At 47.9% G+C, this 13,645-nt stretch overlaps 1 long non-coding RNA gene across 1 annotated transcript; it reads left to right on the plus strand.

The window, feature by feature from the left end:
* Nucleotides 1-558: 558 nt before the first annotated feature.
* LOC141976041 (uncharacterized) lies at nucleotides 559-13,268 on the plus strand. The gene is made up of 3 exons (XR_012636050.1): nucleotides 559-637; nucleotides 12,643-12,714; nucleotides 13,168-13,268. It is a non-coding gene; the product is annotated as an uncharacterized LOC141976041 (long non-coding RNA).
* The last annotated feature ends 377 nt before the right edge of the window (nucleotides 13,269-13,645 follow it).

A 13,645-nucleotide genomic window follows, 5' to 3' on the forward strand; every position in this document is an offset into this window, starting at 1 on the left:
CTAAGCTGGTGAATTTAACCAGGCTGCCTCCAATCTGCTCCAGCCCAGAGCATGATGCAAAACCTGCCTTCCCAGGATATCAGACAGAATGAAGCCCTGCAAGGAAACTCAGACCTAGGGACAGCAAAGACCAGGGGCTGTTGTGAGTATGTTCCAAACCCAAGCCTGCCAACGCAATGGACCTTAATAAAGGGATCTGGCACCTGGAGAGGATGGAGCCGGGCAGGGCACACAGTCCACTCTGGATCAGCGGCAGCAGGAAGGATTTGGAGAGGGGACAGAGGATGTCAGAGGTTCTACCTCAGTGGGCTTAAGGGGCTGTGTTCCTGCTGCCTGGAGCAATCAGCAAGGCTTGAGAATAGAGCTAGTCCTGGGGGGCAAAGCCCCTTCCACCACCCCAACCCCACCCCACCATCCCCCCACCATTGCTGCTGCTGTCCCTGCCACCGGCTCCATTTTTCTTTCCTGCCAAATTAAGCTTTATTCCTTTTGTCCCCAGTCTGGCACAAGCAGTCCAGTGACAAGCTCTGGCCACTGGGCCAGCAGATCCACTAGCCGCGAGGCCTCTGGGATGGGAGACGTGCCCTGTAACTGAGACCCAGGGCACAGAATACACCCTGCGGAAGAGTGATCGGAGGTAAGCAGAGGTGCCAGGGGGGAAGTCTGGACATGCAGCACGGGGATCAGAATAGCACCAGGCAGTTTGATTTAAGCCCCTGACCCAAAGGCATCAGGCTCATCCAGCCATGGCCCTGGCTCCCCCAGCTGTCACTTTCCCTGTGGTCACAGCCAGGGGGCTGCTGATGAATAGGTGATGGTGTGAAGCCAGACACACAGAACTCCCTGGCCCACCAGCCATTACAACCATCAGCTGCCTTAACACTCTCCTGAGCTCTGACGGGCAGCGGAGAGGAGGAGCCCAGAACATACCCCATGTTGGTACCTGCAGCTTTGCCTGGTGTCCCAGCCTCTTGCTGCTATTTATAGGAGATGGTCTCCGAACCTGGGCTCCAGCCCAAGCCCAAATGTCTACACTACCATTGTTAGCCCCACAGCACAAGCCCAAGGCAGCTGACCCGAGCTCTGAGACTCGCTGCCAAACGGGTGTTTTTTGCAGTATAGATGTACCCTAAGAAGCAGCTCTGATGACAGTGTGTGGAGTGCAGGACAGACGGACAGATCAGTCTGGGAAACACAGCACCATGGGGCAAAGATACCTCCCGGTGCCACTCGTCCCAGCTCCACAGGATTGCTCTGGATGTAGGTGTGACCCTCCAAGCGGCACTCAGGGATAGGTCAGGCCAGCATCTGGGAACCAACATGATCAATGATGCTTCGCTCTTCTGAAGCCCAGGGAGGGGACATGTGTGTCACCTGATCACTGAGCTAATGGCAGAGCTGGGAATAGAACCCAGAAGTCCTAGCGTCTTGCCACTAGAGGCCGTTCTCTGGCTCCTTGTTCCATGCTCTAGCTCCTAGGCAATGCTGCCTGTGTAGAAGCAAGGAGGGAGGAAGTGCTAGGGAAGCAATCCATGGTGCTGGTGATAACTGAAAATAAAATATTCTGGGGCCGGGGTGCCCTCCTTCCTTGGACCCGGGAGACACCGGCCTGTTTAATCAGACCTTGATCCTCCCCGGTGTATGCTCAGCAAGCGGTGAGCAGCTCAGAACCACACCAGACACTAATTGACAGCGACACCCTGTCCCATCTTATCCGGAGCCTAGGGATTTCCAGTAATGGAAATGAATGTCCCCAGCATCCAGCCTGCCACCTGGGCCTCTGCCTCACTTTCCCTGTCTGCTGCAATCACTGCTTGCCCCAGAGCCCTGCCTCCCGCCCTTGCTTCCCCTCCCCCCCCCCCAACCAGTCTTATTTATTTGGATTAATTAGTTAATTAGCACATGAAGAGGGAGAATCTGGGAGGCAGCTGCTCCAGCTGGGGACCTCCCCTCCCCTGGCACCCGCCCCAGCTGGCAGTATAATCCCGGCCATTGTGAAGGCAAGTAATTGTCTCAGCGACCCTGTCCGGCTCCAGACAATGGGAGCCTTTTCTTGGGCATGAGCTAAAAGGAGAGATGAACTCAGAAGTTTTGCAAAGGAAAAGGGAAGTTAAAAATAGCCAGGAGGGGTGGGGGGGAGAGACTCTTCCCCTGCTCTCCCCCCAGCACCAGTTCATTTCCTGTGGGACTTTCTGGCCCATTCTCTGCTTCAAAAGCCTTCTCTGCAGCGACTCGGCAAGCTGGATGGATCCATCCCAGGACAGCAGGTGCCTCTTAAGGACACTGGACAAGCTGACTCTGGGGTTCTCTTCCTGGTTCTCTCACTGAAGCCCTGGCAAATCACTTCCCCCTTTGTGCCTTCCTTTCCCTAGCTGTGAAGTGGCCGGATGCTTGGTTATTGTTAGGGAAGCACTTGCACAGATTCAAGGCCAGAAGGCACCGTTGGGATCGTCTAGCCTGACCCTGTATAGCACAGGCCAGAGAACTGCCCCCGAATAATTCCCAGAGCAGAGCTTTTAGAAATTACATCCCATCAGGATTTCAAAATGGCCAGTGGTGGAGAATCCGCCATCACCCTTGGCAAATTGTTCCAGTGGTTAGTGACCCTCATTGTTAAACATTTACACCTTATTTTCCATCTGAATTTGTCTCGCTTCAACTTCCAGACATTGGATCGGGTTCTACCTTTCTCCACTAGACTGAAGAGCCTGTTATTAAATATCTGTTCCCCATGTAGATACTTGTAGACTGTGATCATATCATGGCTTAACGTTAGATTGAGCTGCTTGAGTCTATCATTATAAGGCAGGTTTTGTAACCCTTTAATAATTCTCATGGCTCCTCTCTGAATCCTCCCCAATTTATCAACATCCATTCTGCGCACCAGACCTGGGCACAGCATTCCAGAAGCAGTTGCACAAGTGCCAAATTATCACAGGTCAACTCACCGCTCGGGGTGGCTCCTTCTGGCCGCTGTGGGGGATTAGCTCCTTCCAGATTCTGTACCCTCCTCTGGTGGTCTCGCCACCCATCGTCCTCTCACCCTGCAACCCCTCTCGCTCCAGAAGCTGCGGCTTCCTCATTATGACTTGGCCCTCTGGCCAGGTCACTGGGGTCCTCCCTGTCTTGGGTATCAAAGTCTTTTAGGGCACACTGTCCCAGGCAGTCTGCTCTCCACTGCCTGCTCTATGCCATTTCCTCAGGAGCTGGTAGGGGAAACCAGACCTGCCCTTTGCTCCGGAGTCCAGCTCAGAGACCCACAGCAACCAAGGTCTGCACCATCGTGGACCTTACTACCTTTTCCCTAAGCCTTTCATAACCTTTGGGCTCTCCCCCTTCTCTGGAATTACCAGCCCCCAAAACATCTCCCAGACAGTGCACTTCCCTACAGCCCTCTATCCACAGCCACCTTCCTGTCTTTATAAACTCAGCCCTGCTCCTTCCTTCTCAGCTGGGCTCTCTCATTATTCAGTCTGATTACTTCAGCCACCTGATTCCCTCAGCTGTGGCCTGTCTGGTTAATTGGCACACCGGCTTAGCCTACATTAACCCCTTCAGGACAAGTGTGGGGTGAACACCCCACCACACAAATACAGAGGTAAAATAACCTCTCCATTCCTACTTGACATTCCCCTCTTTATACACTGCAGGATCATATTTGCTCTTGGCCACAGCATCACACTGGGAGCTTATGTTCAGCTGATTTTCCACCATGACCCCCACATCTTTTTCAGAGTGACTACTTCCCAGGATAGAGTCCTCCATCCTGTGGCGCATGCCCACATTGTTTACAGACGTATACATTTACATTAAGCCGTATTAAAACACATATTGTTTGCTTGCACCCAGTTTACCAACCGATCTGGGTAGCTCTGAATCAGTGATCTGTCTTCTTCATTCTTTGTCACTCCCCCAAAGTTTGTGTCATCTGCAAGTATCATTGGTGATTTTATGTTTTCTTCAAGGTCATTGGTAAAACTGTTAAATAGTGTAGGGCCAAGAACTGAACCCTGGAGGACCCCCCTGGAAACACACCCACTCAATGACAATTCCCCGTTTACAGTTACATTTTGAGACCTATCATTTAGCCGGGTTTTAATCCATTTAATGTGTGCCATGTTCATTTTATATCCTTCTAGCTTTTTAATCAAAATGGCATGTGGTACCAAGTAAAACACCTTACAGAAATCTAGGTATATTATATCAACACTAGGACCTTTATCAACCAAACTCATAATCTCATCAAAAAAAGATATCAAGTTAGTTTGATAGGATCTATTTTCCATAAACCCATGTGGATTTGCATTAATTAATAAAGAACTAAAGGAGGGTCATGTAATCAAGACCTGTATCAGCAGCTCCATTATCTTGCCCAGGATCCATGTCAGGCTAAGCGGCCTATAATTACCCATTATCCCATTTACCCTTTTTAAAAGTTGACACAACATTAGCTTTCTTCCAGTCTTCTGTAACTTCCTCAGTTCTCCAAGATTTATTGAAGATCAATATTAATGGCCCAGTGAGCTGCTCGGCCAGCTCTTTTAAAACTCTTGTATGCAAGTTATCTGGACTTGCTGACTTAAAAATATCTACCTTTAGTAACTTCTGTTTAACATCCTCCACAGACGCCAGTGAAGTGGAAAGAGTGTTATCAGCACCATATGATGAGAGTATATCATCAGTGATTTTCCCGAATACAGAATAAAAATATGTATTGAATACTTCTGGCTTTTCTGCTGTATTATTGAGAATTCTCCCATTTCCAACTAGTACCAATACCACTGTCAGGATCTTTTTGTTCCTAGTATATTTTAAAAACTCCTTCTTATTGTCCTAACTCTGCTGGCCACAGATTTCTCCTTAGATCCTTTTGCTTCCCTTATCCATTTTTTTCTATAATTCCTAACTTCTTTTATTTATTACTATCAAATTTCTCCTTCTTCCATTTGTTATTGTAGCGGGGATGTTACCCCTCTCCTAAGGGAAAAGGGTAGGCTGACTGGGGAGGCGGCCACAGCTGTGGCCACACCCAGTCAGGCCACAGCTGGCCCTGATATAAGGGCTAAGGGAGGCACTAGGTCAGTCTCATTCCAGCCTTTGAAGGGGAAGGACCTAGCTGCCTGAAGGAGTACAAGGTACCTGGAGCAGGGGAGCTCTGGCCTAGGAAGTCCCCAGGTTGAGGCCTTGCTGAATGTCCAGCGATGAGTATATAAATATGGCTTGGGCATGTAGGAATGGAATCAGGAAGGCTAAATCACACCTGGAGTTGCAGCTAGTGAGGGATGTTAAGAGTAACAAGAAGGGTTTCTTCAGGTATGTTGGCAATAAGAAGAAAGCCAAGGAAAGTGTGGGCCCCTTACTAAATGAGGGAGGCAACCTAGTGACAGAGGATGTGGAAAAAGCTAATGTACTCAATGTGGGGTTTTTTTGTTTGTTTGTTTTTTGCCTCTGTCTTCATGAACAAGGTCAGCTCCCAGACTACTGCACTAGGCAGCACAGCATGGGGAGGAGGTAGCCAGCCCTCTGTGAAGGAAGAAGCGGTTTGGGACTATTTAGAAAAACTGGATGTGCACAAGTCCATGGGGCTGGATGTGTTGCATCCAAGAGTGCTAAAGGAATTGGCGGATGTGATTGCAGAGCCATTGGCCATTATCTTTGAAAACTCATGGCAATCGGGGGGGGAAGTCCTGGAAGATTGGAAAAAGGCTAATCTTCTGTGGATGAAGGGAAAGCAGTGGACGTGTTATTCCTTGACTTTAGCAAAGCTTTTGACATGGTCTCCCACAGTATTCTTGTCAGCAAGTTAAAGTATGGGCTGATGGATGCACTACAAGGTGGGTAGAAAGTTGGCTAGATTGTCGGGCTCAATGGGTAGTGATCAATGGCTCCGTGTCTAGTTGGCAGCCGGTATCTAGTGGAGTGCCCCAAGGGTTGGTCCTGGGGCCGGTTTTGTTCAATATCTTCATTAATGATCTGGAGGATGGTGTGGATTGCACCCTCAGCAACTTTGCGGATGACACTAAACTGGGAGGAGTGGTAGATACGCTGGAGGGTAGGGATAGGATACAGTGGGACCTAGACAAATTGGAGGATTGGGCCAAAAGAAATCTGATGAGGTTCAACAAGGACAAGTGCAGAGTCCTGCACTTAGGACGGAAGAATCCAATGCACCGCTACAGACTAGGGACCGAATGGCTAGGCAGCAGTTCTCCAGAGAAGGACCTAGGGGTGACAGTGGACGAGAAGCTGGATATGAGTCAACAGTGTGCCCTTGTTGCCAAGAAGGCCAATGGCATTTTGGGGTGTATAAGTAGGAGCATTGCCAGCAGATGGAGGGATGTGATCGTTCCCCTCTATTCAACATTGGTGAGGCCTCATCTGGAGTACTGTGTCCAGTTTTGGGCCCCACACTACAAGAAGGATGTGGAGAAATCGGAGGAAGGGCAACAAAAATGATTAGGGGACTGGAACACATGAGTTATGAGGAGAGGCTGAGGGAACTGGGATTGTTCATTCTATGGAAGAGAAGAAGGAGGAGGGATTTGATAGCTGCTTTTAACTACCTGAAAGGTGGATCCAAAGAGGATGGATCTAGACTCATCTCAGTGATAGCAGATGACAGGACAAGGAGTAATGGTCTCAAGTTGCAGTGGGGGAGGTTTAGGTTGGATATTAGGAAAAACTTTTTTCACTAGGAGGTTGGTGAAACACTGAAATGCGTTACCTAGGGAGGTGGTGGAATCCCCTTCCTTAGAAGTTTTTAAGGTCAGGCTTGACAAAGCCCTGGCTGGGATGATTTAGTTGGGATTGGTCCTGCTCTGGGCAGGGGGTTGGACTAGATAGAGTTGGAAGGGACCTCTGGAGGCTGTTATTCTATGATTCTAAGGCCAAAGGAGGTACTGGGGCTGCAGGGAGACAGCTAGGTCAAGAAACGCAGCAGGTCTAACCTCCTTGCCAGTGATGAGTAGCCATTGCAGACTGCAAGTTTGTCCCAGAGAATGGGGGCAAGATGATGATGACTGGCAGTCGCCACTGAGGTGAGGTGGGCGTTGGGGGTTCCCCTAGGAGGGGAGACCCAGAGCATGGGGACTGCTGTGGGGCAGAACCCCAGGGTAAGGGGCACTGGGGTGTGGGAGGGATATGGGGCCTGAGGTGGGACAGACACCAGCCAGTAGGAGACGCTGTGAGGACTGGAAGGGAGATAATTCCTGGATGACCAGCAGGAGGTGTGGAGGTAGTGAGTGCTTGATCTGCTACAGTTATAAATATATTTTTAATGTTTTTATAGGTGTCTTCACTCCCCCTCTAAACCAGGTCAGTTTTGTAACCAGCTCAGCCTCCTTCTCAGTTGTGGGATTGTGAGAGCCTTCAAAGCGATGTGCCACCATCAGGGAAAATATGGTATCCTTTCCTCCACGTTTCCTCCTCTTTATAGTCTCCATTGGGGTGGCTAGTCCCTGTCCCCTTCCTCCAAGCATTTAATATTGCTGGGTCAGTGAAATTCTTCTCCTTTGACAGACAGAGAAAATGAGGCACAGAGGAGTAACATGCCCAAGGTCACACAACAATTCAGTGGCAGAGTCAGGAACAGGTCTTAGAAATCCTGCCTCCCAGTCCCCTGCTCTAATCACTAGACCCTACTCTCTTCCCAGAGCTGGGCAGGAGTCAGCTCTACTCAATAGACCTGCTACTGTGGGGAGGTTAGGTCACGTCAAAACCTCCTTTTTTTCTGTTGAGAATGCTCTCCAAGGCAGCTTTTATCTTTCCTCCGAGCTGCTAGCCCCTTTCCAGGACACCCCTCCTTGTGGTGCTATACCCAGCATTCAGATGGAATCCAGGTTAACTGAGCGGCCTCCCCTTTGCTTTGTGCCTGCTTGGCTCAGATTAGCCAGGAAGCTGTTGGCTCACTGGGCTAATGGCTTTACCGGCTCTGCCCCAGTCACCCCTTGAGTCAACATTCTAGACACCTGTTCTGCCCAGTCCTGCTTCCCAAAGTGGGCTCCTGGCTTCCCCCACACCCCACCTGCCCTGCAGCACCAAACAGGCTGGTTGGAGCAGATTTTGCAGCTAAGCCCTGTTCCACAGCTCCCACCTGTAGGAGGGGTCCAGGAGTGGAACAGGAGCATTTTTGTCCCTGACATGGGGACTCTGGTTTCTTTTGGGCACTGTGCATGGCACAGAAGCAGGTGGGCCTGAGGCAGCACCAAGGTCTCGGGCTCCTCCAACCTGAAAATCCAGATGGTGCTTTATTTTAAACTCATCCCTTTCCTCCCTCGCGGCTCACATCTTTCCTTCCTCCGCCCCGGCTCGCTCCCCCATCTTGATTTTCCGAGACGCCATCCCCGCTGTATAAACAAAAGCTATTGTAGCCATGGTTAATAATCCCCAAATAAAGCACAAACAAGGGAGAGAGGAAGGAGTGAGGAACACACACAAATTATCCACTGGGATCCGAGCCCAGAGAGGGGGAGCAACATGAACTGGTACGGAGACTCAGCAGGACGGGGATGTTCCAGGACTGGGGCAGGTGTCAGAGTTACCCCAGGATCGAATGAATGTAGAGGTCTAGATCCTCAGCTGGTGTAAGTCCCTATTGTCAGAGGAGTGACACCCATTTACACCAGCTGAGAGTCTGGCCTGGAGAATGAATTCCCCTTTCTCCACTGGAGAAGGGTGTGAGGGTCTCTCCCCGCTCTGGGGTGTAGGTTTCTGACCCAATGATGGCACCACTTGTGGGACATCCAATAGGTCCAAAAGCAGCACCCATATTTTGATGACTTTAGGGCCCTCATCCCAGAGGACACAGCAGGCCTGATCTTAGTTATCCCATGGCCTCTTTGTGCAGCTCTCCACATGAGGCTTCCCCAGCTGCTATGTAAGGGCCCCTGGTGCAGGGAGCATGGCCCATGTGCACTGCACTGCGTCTATTTGCTGTTTCCTATGGTGCCTGGGAAACAGAGTGCACTAGAGGAGCCCTGAGGTTGCTCTAAGTTACACATGGGGCCAGGCAGGGCCCAGCCCTGCCTCAGAATACAGAGTGCAAAGGTGGGTTAAAGTCTCCTTAGCTCCCCGCAATCACTGGCAGCAGTGGACTAAATGAGACTCAGACCCATGCTCTCATGCCACAGCACCTAGTGGAGTGGGTGGAAGCTGGAGACAGGCTAGCGCACCATCTGGGGAGTAACAGGACTAGGCCCCCGGCCTTACTTCAAAGGGACTGAATTCCTCTTGTGTCCCAGGAGAGGGCGACTCTTCCCCCTCCCATGGCAGAGGCGTGTGAAGAGGTCCAAGACTGAAGTGTCCACATTCCTCCCTGAACATCTGCCTTTTGTCAGCTGTGAGATCTGGGCAGGAAGCGAGTCCTGCTGAATAATGCATCATGCCGACCTCATAAAGAGCAGCATGAACCTCAGATGGAAGAAAGCTGGCAGGTCTGACCCTCCCCAGCTGATCTGCCTGCTTTTAGCAGGGGACAGTGTGATGCATGGCTAGAAGGGATTAAACAGCCTGCAAAATAACCCTCAGAAGGTGTGTGGGGAGATAATGTTGGTGGTTTTGTCTTTACATATGTATAAGTAGGGTCAACAATGTAATCAACAGTCCCTCACTATGCTGTATTCTGACAATTCAGAGGTCAAAAGATCCTAACATTTAGATGATTTGTAAACACAGGATATCTCAGTATTTATCTCTTTGAACTGTACTGTGAATAGCCATATGTTAATTCTGTAGCAAGTACTGATGATGGACCTCCTTCAAAATCATCCTAATTACCTTTTGTTACCTGAGGAACTCCAACTTTTTAAAAGACATGAAATTGTATAAAAGATCTTTGGATCCTGATTCTGTCCTCTCAGATCTGCTTAAGCTTCATCAGGGGAAGTTTTGAGTTGCACGACTGAGGTCCCAATTATGCTGCTATGCCCTGAATATGAGATTTGGACAGTGGACTATGACCTATGAACTATTTCTGAAGGAGAGCTTTGTAGTTGCAAAGTTTCTGCTGTGAATCTGCACCTCAACAAATTGAACTCATGTCTGTCTGTATTTTGATCTTTTAACCATTCTCTCGTTTTTAATAACATTTAGTTAAGAATTGGCTGTAGCGTATCTTTGGGTAAGATCTGAAACATTTTGTTCACCCGGGAGGTAACGTGTCCGATCCTTGGATTGGTAGAACCTTTTCTTTTATATGATGAAATAAAATTTACAGAAATTTTCATCAGATTTGATGTGGGTACCTGGATGGAGGCCTGAGGCTGGATCACTTTAAGGGAACTGTTTGGACTTCTGAGTAACCAGTAAGGTAAATAAGAAGCTGTTTTAGTCTGGCTTAATGAAACTAAGTATTGGAAAATCCACCAGCTTTTTAGGGTTTGGCTGCCCCTTTCTTTGCAGTTCACGCTAATTGAGTGACCATAGCTGGCCCCCACGGGGACCTCAGTCAGTGGCGTAGTTGTGCTTGGAGACACATTACCACAGGTTAATTGGGTTTTTGGATCAGAACCACACACTTGTCAAAATTTAATTTTGGCATTGGGGACTTTAAGGGTTAAAAATCAGTTACAGTGGGTGACCCAGGAGCAAGATCCTGACAGAAAAAGCCTGGAAAGACTGTGCTTACACAGAGGGATGTATTTTAAGCAAAAGGCCTGTTGCCTGCCTTAGGATGTTAATAATATTTATTTGGATAGTATGGGGTTTAGGCTCGCCAATCTGTTTGATCAGAAGATAAAAGTTTTTGTCCTGGATCAGGCTCCACAGAATTTATAAAGGACCCTCGGGGGTATGACAGGAAGCTCACACTGAGACAGATATAGCCTTAAAGACTTTTTATTAAAATCAATGAAATAGTAAGTAAATGGTAAAATAATCAGTTACAATTGCATTACTGCTATTCAAAAGATACATATGGTAATGTATGCTACAAAGCTTTGATTAATATACTCACACCTTTCCTCAGTAACCTGGTGGTGAGAGACACAGGACCAGCCTCACGGTTCAGGTTTCTCAGTTCTTGAGTGAGAGATGCAGTGCTTAGAAGAACCTAATTCTAAGACCTATCAAAGCTAACTTAGGGTTTACTTGACTAACTTAAACTTAAAATCAAAAACTAAGAACAAACGCTTAGGGAAACCAAGCTTAGCCTAGTCTCCTTGGAACTTAAAGTTTGAAAGAGAATGAGTAGGGCCTACCAATAGTTAGTAGTGTCATAGAGTAGAAATAAAATACTCTAGCGAGGTAGGTCACCTCTTTTATAGGGCACAAGTGCCAGAAATCCTTCCTCTATGCCCAAATTTCATTCCTCACCCACAGAACATTGGGGTGTGCTTACTCTATAGGCAAGCATCTTTGTGCATATTGATGACATTCACACATTCTTTTTAGTCATTTCAGTTTTTTCCTTGTGGGGTACCTGTTAACTCTGTGGGTACAAACTTGGAAACCCCTATACCATTCTTCCATTATCTATCTGTCTAGATAAAGGTCTAAGACATGTGTGGGTACTTATCTAGGTAAAAGATCTAATATAGATATGCTAACTTTACCTTAGCTTAACATACAGGATATGGCCTGTAGGTCCCTTTGCATTACAGCCAAATTTACTGTAATACAAATCTATAAACCTACTACAACAAACCAAAATATTTAAACTATAAGAAGAGAGAGAGAAGCAAGCAGGTTAATCCTATAGGCTACAGGCCCCAGACCAGGAACTGAAAAATCTGTTCAGTGCTAGTGCTGAGGAAGAAGACCCAGCAAAAATGCTTGTGCTAAGAAACCAGTGGCTCAAACTTGAACAAAAGCAAAAAATAGCTGATATGAAAGGAGAAGCTGCTGAAAGAGAGTGCCTGTGGTTTGAACATGAACAAAGAATGGCGCATATTTGATCATAGGAACTAGAAGCTAAGGCAAAAGTAGACAGACTTAAGCTCCAACTGAAAAGAATAAAGGAACAACAGGAACTATATCATAGTGAAAAACCAGTTCCTCTCAACAACAAAGATGGGGATGGAATCTATCCAGTTTGTCACAATGTTGGTATGTTTGATTCTAAACAGTTGTCTGTGTGTAACCAAATTTACCCCAACACTTCCACCTTTTATGTAAATACTTTTACTGTGAGCTTGGGTGAAGGTAACCCCATAACTTGTGCAGAGAATGTAAAAGTCAATGGGATAAGCTGTTTAGGGCAAATTACAGCTTCTGACATCACTCTTGTTAAAACAGATTTTGTCAAAGAGGAAGATTATTTACCAAATCAGAGTGTGAATGTTGTAATCCTCTGAGTTTACTGTAAGCGTGGCTTTAGCCAGAATCCATCTTGAATGGAATGAAATGGTGTTCAACATGAAGTTATAGCTGGTGTAAGGAAGTTATTGCCTAAGGATCTTTTGATTGGGGTTGATATTAAAACTTTGTTCAGTCAAGTTGATGACATAAACCAGTCACAGGAAAGAAATAATCCTGAACCTGTCTACTAGGGGCCAGGATTTGCCTATGGATGGCTTCTCCAAATGTTTGTATGAGGAAAATGGCTGTAAATCCACTAGGACCCCAGTCGGACAGAAACAAAGCTTCCGGGTAAGCAGAAGATCCACATTCCATCCAGTGGATAATCTCACTCATCTCTATCTTCAGGATCCCAGAGACAAGTGGAGCAGGGTAGCCTCACTGTAGGACAGGCTCCGGTTTGAGCCCTGCGCCATTCAGGTGAGCAAGAAGTGCAAAACACATGCATGGAGCTGGAGCTAGGATGGCCAGGCAGCTGCATCTCCTTCCACATGGTGTAAATCTGTACAGAACAGGGGCCTTTGTGCCTCTGTTAGAGAGGGAGAGCAGGTGGTCCCATCTACAGCTGCCAGTTCTGATCCAATTGCATCTTGCAGTGCAGATGGGATCAACTCAGGGAAGCCCAGTAGCTCCAAAAGCCATACAAAGAGACCCTATATTTCGGTCACTTCTGGTCCCAAACCAGGCCTCTTCTTGGGGCCCAAACTTGGTCCCTACTGGAATGTTCCCATTGATTTATGGCAGCTGTGAAGCTGACCATGTTTAAGTACATTTACTGAACACAGGTGGAGTTTGGCCTCCAAACAAAACCGTTTGTTTCTTCTGCCTGTGCGTATTGTAACCCCACACACGCCAGCCTTGATCTTCCCACAGCTGCGGTACACAACTCTGCGGAACAAGCATCAGTTTCACCATGCAGATGGTCAGAGAGAAGTGTAATTACCAGCTCTGAGGCTACGCCCGCAAATCAGGAAGGTCAGATAACACCAAGGTATCCAGGCCCATGAATCCCCAGCTGTGGACAATGTTATCTGAACCCTGAGTCCCGTCTGCAGCCTGAGTCACTGCTCTCCCACCTGGTGTTTGCTTGATGGATGGGGTAAGACTAACAAGGAGGGAGGAAACCATGGGATTTTTCTAATGAAAATCATAAAGGGCAATGGTGTCAAACCCACGGTAGCCAGAGTAACAGCCTAGAAAATTGTCTAAATGTTTATGACACTTACGGCTCCCTTTCCAAACAGTTCTGGCAGGCACGGCACGGCACTGGGTGGTTGGATTGCAACATCAGCCCTCCATCGCTTTGCTGTAGTTGATTTGCATGCTGCAATTGTGCTGGTCCAAATACAGT

Source organism: Natator depressus, chromosome 22, assembly GCF_965152275.1.
Source record: "Natator depressus isolate rNatDep1 chromosome 22, rNatDep2.hap1, whole genome shotgun sequence".
In the NCBI taxonomy this organism is placed as follows: domain Eukaryota; kingdom Metazoa; phylum Chordata; order Testudines; family Cheloniidae; genus Natator; species Natator depressus.